Source organism: Prionailurus bengalensis, chromosome D1, assembly GCF_016509475.1.
Source record: "Prionailurus bengalensis isolate Pbe53 chromosome D1, Fcat_Pben_1.1_paternal_pri, whole genome shotgun sequence".
NCBI lineage: Eukaryota > Metazoa > Chordata > Mammalia > Carnivora > Felidae > Prionailurus > Prionailurus bengalensis.
The window spans coordinates 19462280-19480439 of record NC_057346.1 but is presented as its reverse complement, the minus strand read 5'-3'; the positions used below and the strand labels follow the sequence as shown (position 1 = coordinate 19480439).

At 48.5% G+C, this 18160-nt stretch overlaps 1 long non-coding RNA gene across 2 annotated transcripts in view; it reads left to right on the top strand.

The window, feature by feature from the left end:
• Nucleotides 1-6563: 6563 nt before the first annotated feature.
• LOC122483085 overlaps nucleotides 6564-18160 on the top strand; it is a 67294-nt gene continuing 55697 nt past the window's right edge. For both annotated transcript variants that reach the window (XR_006297298.1, XR_006297297.1), the window contains exon 1: nucleotides 6564-7120. This is a non-coding gene — a long non-coding RNA (uncharacterized LOC122483085). The remainder of the gene's footprint in view (nucleotides 7121-18160) is intronic.

Below are 18160 nucleotides of genomic sequence, written 5' to 3'. Positions count from 1 at the left end.
GGGCTCTCACCAGCCTTGTCTCCTGCCTCCCCCACTCAGATGCCGCTTGTAGGCGGAAACTTTTGCGGTTCTCTGAACACACTCGGCCGTGCCACAGCCCCAGGCCTCTGCTCGCGTTCTAGCATCTCACTGGAATGAACTCCCCTCACCCTACCCCTGGCTCTCTGGCAAATACCTACTCATCTTTAACATAAGAGCTGATGAATGACCTCTTCCATGATGACTTACCTAATACTCCCAACTTTGCGGCACCTGCTACCTTCCTCCCATCTGTATTAACTTTGACGACAGCACTTGTGACACTCCACTGCAGAATATGTTGACACGTCTATCACTCCCTTGAAGGCGCAGCCCCTGTCCTATTACTCTTGGTATCCGGAGTCAGAACATATTCCTGTTTTCCAGAGTAAATGATTGAACCCATGAATTGTACAACAGGGAGCCTCAATTTATTCCCAAGCTAAATTTGCGGCTTGAAAGTTGGCTGGGTCATCTTTCAGTGATATGTATCTTGGGGGTTTTTTCGTGTTTAGAAGATCACACAAAAAATGAAGCAACTTGGAGTTTCCCGTACGTGAGCGGGTTCAATCCAGTTTGACTAATAAATACTAAAAGTAGAGAAAGCCCACAAAATGCTCCTTCCCTTCAGGATAGGAAGATTAAAAAAAAAAAAAAAAGACACAGAGAGGGAGAATCAACGAGTGTCTTTGTTATATAAATCTCAGGGTACATTGGGTAAATGAGCAATCTATGTGGCAAATGTAACTGATCTTTCTGGAGAGTTATTTGATTTAATTGGTTGATTTAATTTCCCAGCAAATGAAATCTGAAAATACTATCCCTGAGAATACTTGCTTGCTACAAATCCCTTCTCTTATAGAAACCTCATTTATTTCAGTCAATTTCCCATCATTCCTTCTCTTGGTCTACAGTGTGATGTCGTTATTTCCCAGTTTTCACTCAAGGTTACAGTTCAAGGATCAAACATAAAAAGTTGAAGACTTTCAATGCCACCGTCCAAGATAATTTCAGAGTCAGTTGTTGCCCTCAAAGTCACATGGGTTGCAGGTGGGAATGTAAAATGGAACAGCCACTTTGGAAAACAGGGTGGCAGTTTCTTCACATGTTAAATGGAAACTCACTATATGACTTTCATCAATTTCACTGCTGGGGATTTACCCAAGGAGAAATGAATTCCGTGTCTACATAAAGACGCATGCATGAATGTTCCCAGGAGCGTTTATGAATAGCCAAAAAGTGCAAACAACCCGAATGTCCATGAACTGGTGGATAGACAAAATGGGATGTGTCCATACAATGAGCTACTATTCAACGAACGATTCAGAGAAATGGAATGCTAGTGCATTCTCCCACACAGATGAACCTCAGAAACATGCTAAGTGAGAGCAGACAGACGCAAAAGTACTCATCAGGTACGATTCCATTTATATGAAATGTCTAGGAAAGGTAATTTATAGGTACAGTCATCAGAGTAGTGGTTGCCTGGGATGGGGGGGTGGGGGTAGGAGCAGACACTGACTGCAGACAGGCTTGAGGCAATTTTGGGAAGTGATTGAAATGTTTTCAACTGGATTGCGGTGATAGTTGCCCAATTCTATACGTTTACAAGTCACCATTGAATTGTACAGTTATAACGGGTGAATGCTAGGATGTGTAAATTACGCCTCAAGAGACCTATGAAAATGGTTGACATTGGCATTTTGTTACCTTCATATATTTATTTAAGTGATATTACAGGTTTAAAAATCTTTCCCAGGTAACTTTTTTTTTTTAAGTGTTTAATCACAGAATCTAGATTTTAAGTTGGTTTCTTTCCTCTTGCACAAACCCCCGGGACTCTTCACCTTTATACCGGTGGAGACATATCCCGACTGTACAAACTTTGTTCTCCTTCCAACTAATTAAGCTCTGGTGACATCAGCTGTATTTGCAGTGCCCCCGATTCAGGCCACGATACTGATTAAATTCCTGAGTGATTAGAAATGCAAATTACCAGGCTTGCTTCAGCGACAGGCATTGCTGCCTGGCTCTAGAACAGTAGAGGAGATACCATCTACCTCATCTCAGGTAATGGGATGCTTTTGAGTCTGGTCTGAGTCTAATGGGAAGATAATATTAACTATGAATGATTAGGACTTACCTATTTCACATGGGGCAGTGCTCCATTTATAGAGGCCGCATGATTCTAGGTGGCTCTTGCCGTGTGGTCGCCTTGAGAAGTAGCAGTGGGATAAAACAACCCAAGTTTTGAGGGTTGGGTGGAACCGAGTTCAAATTCTGCCTCTGGCACTGGCCAGTCGTGTGATCTTTGGCTAATTAGTTAATCTCTCTGAGCCTGTATATCTTCATCTGTAATAGGGGATTGGATTCTCTCTTCCAAAGGATTTGAGAGCTGATTTAATAAGATCAGTTAGGTCTCTGGGCCTAGCATACAGGAGGCATATCATAAATGGAATCTACTCGTGGGATAGCTTAGAGAAAGTGGGGTATCTTGACTCTTCACTCATTTGACAAATACTAAGCGCTCACCGTTCGTTTATTCCTTTAATCTGGCAAATATTTACGATGCCCAACGTGCTATATATTCCTGGTGGCATTCTTAGTGTGTAGGATACCTCGATGAATTTAAAAAGACAAAAATCCCGGGCGCCTGGGTGGCTTAGTTGGTAGAGCGTCCGACTTCAGCTCAGGTCATGATCTTGCGGTTCACAAGTTCGAGCCCCGCATCGGGCTCTGTGCTGACGGCTCAGAGCCTGGAGCTTGCTTCCGATTCTGTGTCTCCCTCTCTCTCTCTGCCCCTCCCCAGCCCGTGTGCTGTCTCTCTATCTCTCGAAAATAAATAAAAACATTTAAAAAATTAAATAAAAATTAAAAAACCCCCAAATCTGTACCATAGCAAAGCTAACTTAGAAAATACCTATAAACATAATAAATAACCAGATTTTTGTGATCTGCTACAAAGAGGAATGCCCAAAGGGGGATCTAGAATGATGGAGTTGGTGGGGGGAGGGATGGGCTGCAATTTAGGGTGATGAGGGCAGGGCTCACTAAGTGGGTAAACAATGAGCAAAGCCTCGGAGGAGATGTGGGGAGCTCACATCGTGCCGCAGATATCTGGAGAAGAGCCTGCTGGGCCCGGTAAACAGCCAGTACAGAGGTCCCCAGGCGGAAGGTACCAGCACCTTCAAGAAGTGCCAGGAGACCAGTTACCACGCTGGACACTAGCTATACAATGGTAAGTGTAACAGCCAGAACTGAGTTCAAATTCTGCCCCCGCCACCTACCGGCTCTGTAATCGGTGGCTAATGATTTAATTCCTCTGAGCTTCTACCTCTCCGTTTATAAAGTGAGATCCGAATAGCTCTCTCAAAGGATTATCGGTCCCAAAGGATTAGAACATTTACCCCAGTCGTCTCTGCAGCCAGAATTTGTAGACCGTGCTCCAGGAGAAGAGGAACTGTTTGGTTTCGGTCTGGTTCTGATCCATTTGGTTGCATCGGGCACCCTCCGGCTCCAGCGTGGTTGGCGGGGCAGCCAGGGGATGGCACTGGCTGCGGTCGAAGGGCCATTTGGAGACGTAGAAAGGGATGAGAAAGATAAGCTTTAATTTATTCACTCAGCCAATAGATACGGGGCTTCCGCTTCGTGGGGAAGTAAATTTACCTGTGGAGGGTAAATGTGGCAAGGAGTTTTCAATACTGGGATGGCCATACATTTTATACGTATACAAGTGTTTCTGTGTATCTTAGAATCAACTGCGCAGAAAGGTGACTCAGGTGCTTAGGCGACTTTTATCAGAGACGTCTGGCGAATGTGGGTTGTGAGCTGGAGGTTGACAGCTTCAGCATTAGCCCCGCCCCTTATTATTCTTTTTTAATGTTTATTTATTTTTGAGGGACAGAGACAGAGTGCAAGTGAGGGAGGGGCCGAGAGAGAGAGGGAGACACAGAATCCGAAGCAGGCTCCGGGCTCCGAGCTGTCAGCGCGGAGCCCGACGCGGGGCTCGAACTCACCGACCGTGAGATCATGACCTGAGCTCAAGTCGGACGCTTAACCGACTGAGCCACCCAGGCGCCCCCACATTCGTCCTCTTGAATGTGTCTCTCATAGTCTCTGGTGTTTTGAAAAGCATATTGGATTCTGAGTCAGAAGACCTTGTTTTCACAGCCGCCCCTTTACCTTTTAGCTGCATGGCTTGGGCTGGTCATTGAGCTTTATTTATTTATTTTTTTCATTGATATAATGGAAATAAAACCTCTGCATCGCTGGCCGCCCAAATGTCAGAGGTCCAGTGAGGAAATGGATTTGGAATCATCTGATAAGCCAAAAAACTGAACACAAGATGGGGCAAGGTGCAGGGCGTTGCTAAAGAAAAGAGGCTGATGGGGACTGGGGAGTGGTCAGTTATCTGTTGCGGGAAAGCACGGTTTTGGCATTTCTCCACAGAGTAGACATTTGGTGCTAATTTATGCACATTAGTTAATTTTGTGCTGCTGGGCGCTCAGACGGGGCTCCCTGGTGGGTGTGCCATCCATGACAGAATGGAGAAAACCATGTGGCTGAGTACTGTGATCCTTCCAGGGACGGGACTGAAGGAGACAGGCGCTGGAGGGGCACGGGCTTGGCTGACGGTTTCAATAAGTCCTCTGATTGAGGACACCCTGTGGTGTCCTAGGAAGTGGGATGAATAGAGAAAAACCTCCCCCACCTCCCCCCCAAAACCCCCCACAAACCTGTCAGGTTCATTTTCAACCCAGCTTTCTAATCCTCTGGGTTTTGCATTCCAGGCATGTAGGAATACAGTCGCTCATGGTGACTGGTGGTAGTGTGCCCTTCTTTCCAAGCTCCGAAACCATCTGGGGTAGCTGCGAGTGAGAAGGGAAAAGTGGCATCCTTTTCAGTAGGAGAGAAACACTTTCAAGAGTCAAACTTTAGGCACGCTCTGGGAGGCAGGAGAATTATTCAGGAGAAAGGCAGCCAGGTGCTCCGTACGATCATGTGTCCGATTGTCGCGGACACGGAGGGTGGGTGGCAGAGAGCCGCTGAATCTGAAGAATCAGTGAACCTCCTTGTGGACGTGATTCAGGTAAACCAGAGATTCCCCCGCATTCCTGGGCCCGCTCTCCATCCTGTCAGGGGCTCGTAAAGAGGAGCAGGGGTTTTGCATCTTTCTCTGCCTTCCGGCGCTCATCCCAGGGCTTGGGCTCCACAGTGGATCCTGACACGTGCTTGGATGGAATGGGGGCACTGGTCTGGTCCTGTCCACACACGGAGGCTGGCTAGGGAAGGAGTGTAGTCCCTGAGTTCTCTGTGGGTGCTTAACCTCAGTGTTCCGTAATCTTTGATGTCTCGGGAAGATTTTCGTTTAATTCGGAGATAAAAATAGTTCTCTTCTTTGGCGCCCATTCATTAAAAAAACAAAGAATATATATATACACACGTTGTGTATATACGTGTATATGTGTGTGTATATATATATATATATACACGTGTATATATGTGTGTGTGTATATATACACGTGTGTATATATATACACAGAGAGAGAGAGAGAGCGCATGAGTGAGCACCCGCAGGCGAGGGGCAGAGAGGAGGGACAGAATCCCAAGCAGGCTCCACACCACCCGTGCAGAGCCTGATGCGGAGCTTGAACTCACAAACCGTGAGATCATGACATGAGCCAAGACCAAGAGTCGGATGTTTTAACAGACTGCGCCACTCAGGCACCTCCCCCGCCTCCCCCGTTCATTCTGAATGTGTTTGTTACACCAACAGTGGGCTAGGAATGGACCGGAATCGGCAGGCAGAGCTTCCCCGGGGGCGCTAAGGCAGGCCTGCAGAGGCTGGGGTAGTTTACAGGGATTTCCCAAGATGGTGGTAAGTTTCGCAGAGTGGTAAAATATGGAAAAGCAATTTTGGTAGCATTTAGACATCTTCAGTTCTATTTGAACACTCACTGTATGGCTTCATCCATAATCTTCCGGACTCCTGTAATGACTTTTTGAGTGCCTGAAAGTCTTTGAATAGTCTCTACCACCTGAGTATACTGGGGCAGCTACGAACAATCCACTTCCCAGATTTACCTGTTACAATGTACTGGTATCTTAAAAAAAAAAAAAAAGAAAAAAGTCCTAGAATTAGTTCAATTACATTTTAGCCTTGATTTGTTTGGCATCAGTGATATTCTCTGCATTGCCTGCAGTGTAAAATGTTAGGCTTTTTTTCCTTTTAGTTTGATGTGCTCGTATATTTTATATTTTTTCTAATGACATAGGAAGCATCTGTGATTTTAATCTTTACATCTTTTTTTTTTATTTAAAAAAAAATTTTTTTTTCAACGTTTATTTATTTTTGGGACAGAGAGAGACAGAGCATGAACGGGGGAGGGGCAGAGAGAGAGGGAGACACAGAATCGGAAACAGGCTCCAGGCTCTGAGCCATCAGCCCAGAGCCTGACGCGGGGCTCGAACTCACGGACCGCGAGATCGGGACCTGGCTGAAGTCGGACGCTTAACCCACTGCGCCACCCAGGCGCCCCTAATCTTTACATCTTAAAAATCAGGTATTAGGTGTTGTTTAATAGAAAGTGATTTATTTTACTGGAAGGTGTTTTAAAAAGCCCATATTTAATACCTTCCATAACATTTTATCATTTTAAACATAATTAACGACTTTTAATTAATTTTCTCACTAAGTCTCAAATAGAGCCTCCTGAATTCTTTCCACCTTATCCCCCCTCCCCCATGCAATTGCCATAATTTACCGTGTGTGTCATGACGCGAAAAAGGGCAACCACAGCTGTAAATGATCCTTGTTGCAATTTTTTTTGGTCCAGTTTTTCAGACGGGATATAAGTGGCAGGCATGTTAATCTTGGGTGGAAGGAATCTGTTAGAAGAATCCAAGATGTTGCTATTTTCATTTTTACAGTTCCATTTGCTACATGAAATAAAGAGGGCAAGTGAAATTCGAGGATGTCTCACAGTGATGGACACCGTCTGACGAGACTGGATGTGTTTCTGCAGCTTCTTGCCTTGCCAGCTGGATCTCCTTGCTTCTTCCAGGAGAGAAAAGGTTGAAAGAGCCAACGGGAACTGAGAAGGTAAATGTCACCGCATCCAGCCTGCCACCATAGGAAATTAAACATGGATCTAACAGATTTCAAAGTGTCATAGTCATACAGTTCATGCAACTCATTACGCCGCGTTTCAATGAAAAGTAAGTGATAACCCTCCTATTTAAAAATAATTGAGCAAGTGTTTTCATATTGAACTGAGGCACTTCATGTCTGTTGAATAATACACCTAATATGGGAGTAAAAACACGAAATGGATCTGAAACTGACCTTAGATTACCCTTCCAGCATGCTAGAAGTGTGTGCAAGGCGTACCCCCTTTTCTTCTTGGAGGGTCGGGGCGAGAGGTCAGGGCTGAGAAAGCGTACCTGCAACTTTGAATGCCCTCGCCCCTCCCAGGGCACAGGGGTGGGGACAAGGCGTGAAGTCTGCCGTCTCAGGAGTGAGACAAGGTTGGGGTTACACTTACACGAAAACATGATTTGTTGTTTGTCTAAAATTCTAATTTAATTGGGCATTCTGTTTGCAACTGGCAACTCTGCTTGGGAGGAAGTTGCACAGAGAGGGATCTGGGAGAACATTAACAAGCAGAAAAGAAGGAGTCTACGAAGTGGTGGGTGAATATCAGGGTGGGGTGGGGGGGAGGTAACATCATTTCTGTGTGGTGCCCTTGGAATGAGGTTTGCATAGGACTTCTGAGGACACCACAGGGGCAAGGTGCTGGTCAGCGAGGGCGTCCGGTGAGATCAGTGTGGATTCTTGAAGACCAGAAATTAACCCAGTGAAGGAAGATGGTGGGAGTTGAGGAAGGGTTTTCCAGGCAGAACAAAACATGTCCAAAGGCAAACAGGGATGAAACAGACCAGGATCCACTTCCGTGAAGCCCTCCTGGTCCCACCCAAGGGCAATTCGTCCCTCCTGGTCCCACCCAAGGGCAATTCGTCCCTCCTTGCCCTGTGCCTTCCTGGACCTTGATTGGAGCCTGATTCCCCTCTCTCTTCTCCTTTCGGTTGTTGAGATACCTGTGATGTGGGTCCCATCAAGTTGCAGGCATGGGACAGACCCAGACTCATGCTGAGCCATGCAGCCAACAGTGGACCTAGTTGAACAGACCCCACTTTTTCAGAAGATTGAAAACAAACACATCGGGGCGCCCGGGTGGCTCAGTCGGTTGAGCAGCCGACTTCGGCTCAGGTCATGATCTCGCGGTCTGCGAGTTCGAGCCCCGCGTCGGGCTCTGTGCTGACAGCTCAGAGCCCGGAGCCTGCTTCTGATTCTGTGTCTCCCTCTCTCTCTGCCCCTCCCCCGCTCATGTTCTGTCTCTCTCTCTGTGTCAAAAATAAAGAAACATCAAAAAAAAGAAAGAAAAGAAAACAAACACATCAAATGTTTCCACAGTTTTTCAAGCAAGGCAAAATCTGCATGTACGTATAGGTACTTAAGTAAACACAGAGAACTGATTTATACATCGGACCATACGTATCTAGGATTGTTTCCCCACAAGAGAAGTAACACCATGAAAGTAAACCAAAAGGGAAAAAATAAGTCCAATTTGTTAAATTCTCTAAGATTTATCCTCAAGCCAACCCACACTGCGTACGTGTGTGAAGTGAATTCTCTACTGCACGACTCAGCAGTCTATTGCCTTCGAATGTTATCTTTTGGAGGAGAGGTTGTCCTGTGCCTTGTGTGTGATTCTTTTATCCCCGTGCTTATGGTCCTCGCCTGCTTAAAGTTCTTCAACTTACGGCTCTGCGTACGTAGATAAGTAGGACCATGCTTTCTGCCCTTCAGGGCGCAGAAGCTGGGGAGGCTGGGGTGTATGTGGAGAGGAAACTTTCTGGCTGCCCTCTTCCCACCACTGATTCAGAGGCGTGCTCGCCCAGAGATAAGAACATCAAAAAGGTGGCTTCTCTGAGTCGCTCTGAGATGTAAATAAACTTCCCTTTTGTTTAAAAAAAAAAAAAATGCTCCTTTCCAGGGTCACCTGGGTGGCTCGGTCAGTTAAGTGTCTGACTCTTGATTTCTACTCAGGTCAGGATCTCATGGTTCATGGGGTCCAGCCCCACACTGGGCTCAGTGCTCGAGACTCTTTCTCTCTCCCTCTCTCTGCCCCTCCCCCCTCAAAGTAAATAAACTTAAAAAAAAAAAAATGCTGCTTTCCCCCGCTGTACCAGCCAGAATAAGTGGTTGTGATTGTGGTTGTCGGTGTTTTTCATTTTGTTGGTGGGGGCGGGGCGGGGGGAGGCTATTTGGGGAATTCTACTTTGCAGAGCAGCTAAGAGTTCTGAGTGGTGGGAACCTTTCAACTCTAGGAGCGTGCATCTTGTCCCTGAAGTGAATATCGTGCGTTGTTTTTCTCTTTCCTTTTCTTTGCGCATTTCCTCAAAGTGCTGGCCATCCAAGGATTTGACCTAGACTTCTGAGGACCTACCTTGGCTTTACTTTACCTGCGAAATGCCCGTATCTGGCTCTACGCTCCGTCTGGGAAATTTGCCTTTTTCGGCACCTTGCAGAGAGCCTCGTCTCCTTTGCCGTTCTTGGCCCTGGTGCCTCTCTTCCGGGGGCAGAAGGAATAAAATACCAGGCTTTCCTGCGGGCCCCACCGACGGTCGGTTTCTGCTCTCCTGCGCCACCTGCTGTCACCAGCTCCAAGTGCAGCCTTCCCGGTCTCCAGCCCCAGGCCCCCCCACGGGAGCCGGAGCCAAAATCTCAGCCCAAGCTGACGTTACTTAGGCTGCCAGATTTCTGTCCTGGTCTTATCTGTGCTGCCTCCACTGGCTCGCTAGATCAGAATCCCAAATGTCCCCACATGACTTGCCTCGAGTCACGCAGACCCTGAGCTCCTTGGCCGGAAAGGAGGGAGCCTGCCAGTCCTGGGGGTTGGCGACTAGCCCCTCCAGCAGGTCAGTGGAGGCCAGCCTCTGCCCCCGCAGTAAAAATGCAAATGAATTTTTTTTTTTTTCTCAGTGTCAATATACACATGGCACTTATCCTTTAATGGGCTCTCTCCAGCATGTCCCCAGCATGCTCCCTGATTGGGCCACTAGTTTTTTCACCAGCTGCTCAGGACTTTGAAACTTTGTTTGTGTTTTAAGCACTCCGAACTTTTCCACGTTTTCAAAACGTCATCATTCTAACCGAGGGACCCCAAAGCAAGTAGGGTGTTGCTTTGCATTAGCTAAATTAAGTGACCCCACTCTTTCCTCTTCTAGGTTGAAAATCTCTCGATGCAGGATGTAGGTATTCGTCTATTTTCCATCATACAGAGCCTGGCATATAGTAGGTGCTTCCCGAAAACTTGCAGAAAGTCCTTTTCTGTTTGTCTATTAAAAGTAAAAACTGTCGGGTCTGAGATTCTGAGGGCTCATTCCTGATGTAAGCCTGGAAGAAATAAAACTGACCCAGTAGAAAGAAATGATGAGTGATAACAGTGATTTCTACTATTATTGTGATAAGAATGAGGACGTAAGCCATTGTGGTCTCATGAGGTTAGAAAAAGTAGCAAGACTGGGTGGGCTTAGTCAGCTCAGGCCATGATCTTAACGGCTCATGAGTTCGAGTCCCGCGTCGGGCTCTGGGCTGACTGTGCAGGGCCTGCTTGGAATTTTCTCTCTCCGCCCCACCCCTGCTCTCCCGAGCTCACTCTCTTTCTCTCAAAAGAAATAAATAAACGTAAAAACAAAAAAGAAAAAAAGGTAGTAAGGCATGTGCGCAGTTGGGTCGGAGATTGAACCTCCCTCAGCAAAGTTTGCAGGACATTTGGATAAAAATACAAACGAGGGCTTATCCCAGCAGCTAGGCTAAAGAGAGAGACACATCCATTTAGTTAAGTAAACATTTATTGAACTCTTACGTTGTGCCAGCAGCATACTGGAAGCCGGGGTTAAGCTGTGCTTCTCTGAGCACAGAGAAGACTGAGACAGATAGATGATTTCAATGCCGAGAGAGATGTGTACCTGGGATGTTGTGGGTGTGTGATGAAGGGACACTAACTGCAACTCTGCAGCCAGGGAAGGCTTCCTGGAAGAAGTGGTGTTTATACTGAGTTTTACCACCGGGTGGGAGATGTCTAGGGGAATGAATGCAGTTAGTGCATTCCAGGAAAGGCGGGCAGCTAAATTAACTGATGTAGAAACATCTTTAGATCATACAAGATCCTTCCTGCCATTCCGAGTCGAGTCCTCTGGGAAACGCTGTTGTCCCGTGGAAATGCCTTACAGTCCTGGTGGCCAAAGGGGGCTCGGTTCTCTGTCCCATGTTGGACTCGTCACCTCATTGGGACAGCCTCTCGTGGATTTAGGAGGGAAAAGTTAAAGGAAGGAATCTCATTGCCCTCTGCAGTCAAGGGTCATGATCCTTCAAGCAGCCTCTCTGCCCCATCGTTCAGGGCACCACAGAGCTGGCATGCCCGTGACCCATCACGCCTGGCGCATCTGAGGACTGCCCGCAAAGCCATGCCATCCAGGAGGCTGCCCGGAGGAAGGCTAGGGCTGGAGCCTGACTGTTGGGTCAGAGAAAAGAAACAGACAGCCACCTAGAAACTCTCACAGCAGCTGCTTGTTGAGTGCTGAAAGATTATAGCACCGGGCCCCATTGTACAGTTGGGAAGACCGAGGCTGACGAGTGTGGAGCCACCTCCCAGGTCCTGGGAGTAACGGGCAGCTACTGTATACTTATGTAGCTTCTTGTTTCTTACGACAGCGCTGCAGCTAGGACCTCTGGGTGGGAACCCGGGAGAGGCATTTTCTTCCCAAGAAAGGAGTGCTTTCGGAAACGGCAGGCCAGTGCGTAGCGGCCTGTATCCATCGGATACCCTCCCTGCTTATTACGCTGGCATCGTGGGGTGGGGGTTCCCAGCTCCGCCAGGGAGGTCATTCAGTCCCAGCCATGCCAGCTGGTGTCCTCGAGGCCCCGGACCACCACCAGAGAAAGGAATCTGAGGGCAAACAAAGAGTGCCGCCTCCGTGGCTGCGGACCGGAGCCCTCCACGCGCACTTGCCCGAGGCGGGCCCCCGTGGGGCTGGTGCCAGGCTCTGTGCCCTTCTCCACCCCTTCCTGAGCCCCCCGGCTCATCTGCTTGCTTTCCGAACTGCAGCCATCCTGAATGGGTCTTTGTGTGCGCCCCAGGAGCTGGCTCCGGAGAGCCCTGCGAAATGCTGGACAGAGACGTCTCCTTCGGATCCAGGCACGGCTGGGCGCGGTGCCCGTCTCGTGGGAGGCGGCCTTTCTTGTGCCGCCCTGTTGCTCCCTATCTGGGAGCGAGCCGCGACCTGGATGAACGGGAGAAACGTTCCGCACCCTTGCCCAGAGGGGTCATCGGCAGGGCCGTGGAGATGGCCTTGGTCTCCTCCCCTGAGCCGTCTTTCCCACGGTCCCCCCTTGCCACTGCGCCCCCAGAGATGACTAGTACCAAAGAGACAGTTAAATGGCCTCCCCTTATGTGCCAGGCATTGTGCTAAGGGTTGCATCCCATTCCGTCAAAGCTTCCCAGCGAACCTGCGAGCGACCTCGTCTTACTAGCCCCATTTTACAGGTGAGGAAACCGAGCTTGGAGCCGCTAAGCAACCTGCACTGGAAATTCCGGACGCAGATTGGGTGGCTCTCTGCCCCGGCTCCCTCCTTGCGGCTCTCCAGGCGGCTCTCCCAGACATGGGTGTCCTAGGGCCACTTCACGCCTGGCTCCCTGGGGGATCACCACGCTCCGGAGTGCTGGCCGCCTCGGGGGGGCCCACGGGGAGGCAACGTCTGGTTCTGGCAAAATGCAGACAGCCGCTTGGCCTTCCGAAGTCATTCTGTTTACACTGTTGCCCTTTGTGCCTTTTTTTTTTTTATATTTAAATCAAGAGTAATGTTGTGTTTGATAAGAGAAGAAACTAGGGATGTGTAAGGAAAAGCTTAGGCTACAATCCCATATGGGAACTTTTGCTCAAGGACCCTCCCCTCCCCCCCAGGAAATAATATGGTATTGCGCGGCAAACGCTGGATGAGGGCTGGGGCAGAGGATTCCTTCCGGGGGGCTTGTGGCCCCGGTTCGGTGACTGACTGCACCGCTCTGGGCTCGTGTCTCTCCTGCGGGACACGAGGGGATAGAATGAACTCCAGGCACCTGACTCTGCAGCAGTCTGTGCAGGTTGAAGAGGAGGCACGGATCCTGCTTTCATTTTTTTCCCAGTAGAAAGAACCGGTGGTAAGGAAAGCATCTGTATTCGCCTACCTGGCCTCCCTTAGCTTGAGAGGTGTGACCTATGTAGCATTCTTAGGGAGCCAAGCCCGGTGACCCTTTTGGGGGACAGAAATGTTAATCATGACCTTTAGAACAGCTCTGTTACTGGGGCGCCTGGGCGGCTCAGTCGGTCAAGTGTCTGACTTTGGCTCAGGTCATGATCTCGCGGTTGGTGAGTTCGAGCCCTGCATCGGGCTCTGTGCTGATAGAGCCCAGAGCCTGCTTTGGATTCTCTGTCCCCCTCTCTCTCTGGCCCTCCCCCACCCACGCTGTCTCTCTCTTGCTCTCTCTGTCTCTTTCTCTCTCTCTCAAAAATAAACATTAAAAAAAATTTTTTTAATAATAAAAATTAAAAAAAAAAAAAAGAACAGCTCTGTTACCTGAGCCAAATGGTCAACTGGGAGGGGCTGTATTTCTGTTTGCAAAGAGGCTATGACCAATCAGTGGTAAAACAAGCAAAAAACAACTAGAGAAACGCAGGTTAGATCTATTTTTATTTAAAAAAAATTTTTATGTTTATTTATTTTTGAGAGCGAGAGAGACAGAGCATGAGTGGAGGAGGAGCAGAGAGAGAGACACACACACAGAATCCGAAGCAGGCTCCAGGCTCTGAGCTGTCAGCACAGAGCCCGACGCGGGGCTCAAACTCACGGACCGTGAGATCATGACCCGAGCCGAAGTCGGCCGCTTAACCGACTGAGCCACCCAGGCACCCCCAGGTTAGATTTTAAGAACCTCCCACTCGGGCAATGTGTTGGGGGTAATCAGGCAAATTATAAGTTGTCCTCCAGAATTTGTTTGCTTGCTTCCTGTTTTCTTTTATCTTTCTTTTCGTTTTAAAAATGAGTTCGGTCTTGACCTCCCTAAGCTATAATGACTATAGTCCATACATCTTCTGAGGATTGGGGAATGATTATTATAGGCTGTCATGAAGGGAGTTTCCTTTATGTTGATCATCGACACGTGATAAGAAACTCTAGAATTGGGATCCTCAGAAGTGTGCGTGATACGTATGGGGTGTTCCTCCCCTCGCTGTGAAGAGGTAACGCCCACCGGTAGCCATGGTCGCGTCAAGCCTCAGAAATGGCAATATTGTAATGATGGGTAACATGACCCATTTTTTGTGCCTCGTTCTCCAAGTTGCTTTCTTTAGTCTTCACGCACTGCTCTGGTATCTGCCCTATTTCCATGGGCACGTTCCTCCGTTAAACCGTTGCTATCCTCATGGATTATTAGTAGAGTCTAATTGTGATGATATATGAGAAATACTTGTTCTGAGTAACGGAAGCATAAGGACAGCAGAGGGATACCCCTCACAATCAAGGATAATAGCCTGTAGATGATTAAGGGCCTAAGATGCTGGGTGTTACACGCACAAAAGTCACAAACATCTGTTTGCTTACCTCTCGGCTCCTTCCCCCATTTACTATGTTGCCCTTCTTTGGTGTTTTCCTTGGGAGTCCCTCGTTCCTTTTTTTTTTTGCTTTGCTAGTCTCGTTTCCGTGAGTGGAACTCGCTATTAAAACAACAGTTGAAGACAGCACATTCGAGAACCTGAGGGATAATTCAGGGAAGATGTCAGAAAGGGCTTCCTGACTGGGACAAAGAGCGTAAAGAGGAGAGAAACCCATTTGGATAGTGCATGTATAGTTCACCTCCAGTGCCTGGGCTCCATGAAGTGGGAGCAGTTTTCTGGGTCTCGGTCCTTTACTTACGGAGTGACGTGTGAGTCGCTGGAGAACTTAATCTTTGTGGACAAAGCTGTCCGTTCATTTGTTGGACTTTGATCGGGAGGCAATGCAAAAGCCCCGTGTTTGGGCAGAGACCAGTAGGCAAGAGACTTTCATCAAGAGTTTGGGAACAGAAGAGGGGCGTCCGGAAGACTCAACTGAGAGTCACATGTGAAATGGATTACAGGTGGGGAGACAGGATTCCTGGGAAACCAATGGGAAGAGGTAGCAAAAGCCAGACAGAGAAAAAGGACAATTGCAGCGGGAAGAAAAGAAAGGGATTAATGCAAGAAGACATGGCGAATGAGTGGTCAGAGCTTGGCGGCTCAGCAGCTGCGAGGGAGGGCTTGGCCAAAGGAAGGATGAACTGTGACACAGTCACTAGCTGATGTCCCCAGGGAGCCGCTGGGCACTTGTCCAATGGCCAGTGGGAGTAAGTGGACTTTCTACACTTTCCTTGCCGAGGAAAAAAGAGGGATCCGCAGTGGCTTGTTGTTAGCTGTGCAGACTTATCCCCATAACCTATCATTATGGGTGGAATACGGCCTTGACAGAGGGTGAGGCAAGGTCAGAAATAGGGTGTTGGACATAGGTCTGCATTTCCATGACGGGTGATGCCATTGTGTGGGTCCCATTGCCACTGCCCTGCCCCCACTCTTAACGGTGACGCTAGCTAACGCTTGGCTTGCTTTTTGAAGAGTTATTGGGGCTCTCTACACACAGAAATGGGGAGAATTCCACAAAGCATTGGGCGGGGAAAAATTTAGCAGAGAATACCACGGCAACATCCAGTGCAAACAACAGTATTGGGTAGCTTGCGGTGTTTTAAATTCTTCCCACCCTCGGTTTCTTGTCACCCATTTCCCTACTCATACATCCAGGGCCCTGCTACCGGATTTCCTTGGCTTTTTCACAGTGAAATGGGGAATGACTTACAATTAAGTTCTTTGTTCGTTGCTGTTGTGCCGCCTGAAGACAGTAGGCCTTGGGAGGTGCAGTGAAAATGGCGTCTTGTTGGCCTTCACAGTTAAAGACTGTGGCATGGGACCCGTGGGCTTGTCACACTGGCATCTCCCTGTGGGCCTCTCAGATAACCTGGCAGCACATTCTTTTATGCTGACTTCAGGGCAAGAAAGAATATTCTTTGGATAAGCAAAACCCACATGACTAAAGCTCTTACTTTAACAGAAAGGCCGGGGGGAGGGTGCCTCTTTCTGTGACCCATGTTGGTCTCTGGCCAAGGACCTATGAAATCCCCTGAAGATGAACAGCTCATGAGGGTCCAGCTGTCTTCTTAATTAAAGAAACCAGACTCTCCTCATACCCCCTTTGGTTTTCCACATCGAAAGCTGCTTTTAGCCTAAGATGGCCTTTCTTTCCTGGGTCGAAAATGCTCGTATCTACTCTTCATTAGTTGATATAGGAAAACTAAGCATCCCTGTAGTTGGGTCAGGGAAACTTCCGTTTGTAAAATCTCCTCCAGAGCATGGGGATGTGGTTATTTCCAACTGCTGGTCCCCAGGGGGGCCGGAAACTGCCGGAGAGCTTCTGGGTGAAGCAGGGCTGGGGATCCCAGGGACGTTCACTCCTTGGAGGGTGCCAGCCAGCATTAACACTCGTGCTCGCAATGCCAGGCTTTTTGAGAAGGGCATTGAAGCCAGCTTAGGTTCCTAGAATGTATTTATCCATCTGCACCTGAGATTTGCCCTCCTGATTCCTTTGTCTTCCGAATTAAAAATGGCAGGTTTAGGGGCGCCTGGGTGGCGTAGTCGGTTAAGCGTCCGACTTCAGCCAGGTCACGATCTCGCGGTCTGGGAGTTCGAGCCCCGCGTCAGGCTCTGGGCTGATGGCTCAGAGCCTGGAGCCTGTTTCCGATTCTGTGTCTCCCTCTCTCTCTGCCCCTCCCCCGTTCATGCTCTGTCTCTCTCTGTCGCAAAAAATAAATAAACGTTGAAAAAAAAAAAATTAAAAAAAAATGGCAGGTTTGACCTCAGAACCCTTTAGTTTCGCTCTGGGTAAGGAAGTTCGGTACTGAATGCCTGCTCTAGGTATCTCTGGACACGTGTGGGTCATCTTGGCCCGTGCGAACCCTTCAGATTTTCCTTTCCAACTTGACATGCTCCCCTTAAGCTATCCCTCAATGTCCTCCTCTTCGCTAGGGATACTTAGGGAATGTTACGCATTCTGATGTTAGCATAATCGAAAATAAACCGGGAGGTGAACTTATTGAAAAGTCATCATGTAACAGTCTCCAAATCAGAAACACCAACCCCAACAACCACAACTTTGGGGCAACTCCCTGTGGAATGGGATTACAAAAATGTAATTGCGATGTCGTGAGAAGGTATTGACTATTGACACAAATTGTTTTGCCCGCTTGAGGTCCCATGGGGCCTACACTGAAATCTTCTCTAGCCCTTCCTCAAGAGAGTCTTCAAGGGAGCTGACCCTGAGCCCCTCTTGCCCATTTTAAATAGCATGCGACCCTATCAAGCGAGTAAAACCAAAGGGCAAATCGGTTGTGCCTCGTCCTCTCTTTGGCAAAAGCATCCCATGCCTACCCCGCCTTAGAAGCGGAACGTGCCCTTTTTGTGTGCAGACTGTACAGAGTGGGCCCCCTGCCCTTTCCAGGGAGGGAGTGTAAGCAGATCCCTGAAGAAACCACTTGGCTCAGCAATTTTAGGGCTTGTTGTAATTGGCCTGGCCTAAAAGAACTCAGCACACTGTACGTGTGCCAAGGAAATGCAAATGCTTCCCTGAAACAGACGTTTAGGGTGGATGAGAAAAGCTGGGCTCATCTGTGAACCCAAGTAGGAGAGCAAGATGGACAGAAAGTTCAGGAAATCAGAGAGGCTCCTTAGGGACCGTGTTTTCACTTAGCCACGGGTGGTGGCCACACCAACTGAACTGGTCAGATAGGGCAGGGCGAGCGTGATCTGGAGGGAAAGATCTTGAGTAACAGGCTTTCTCCTTCCATCATGAGCCTGTTTTTCCTGAGGGGCAGGGCCAGTCTTCTTGCCCAGGCTGGCTCCCCACCAGTAATACCAGTGGTCCCCAGCTGGGCTCAGCATCGACAACCCTCCTCTGGACCCTGGGGAGTTGACTGGGGAT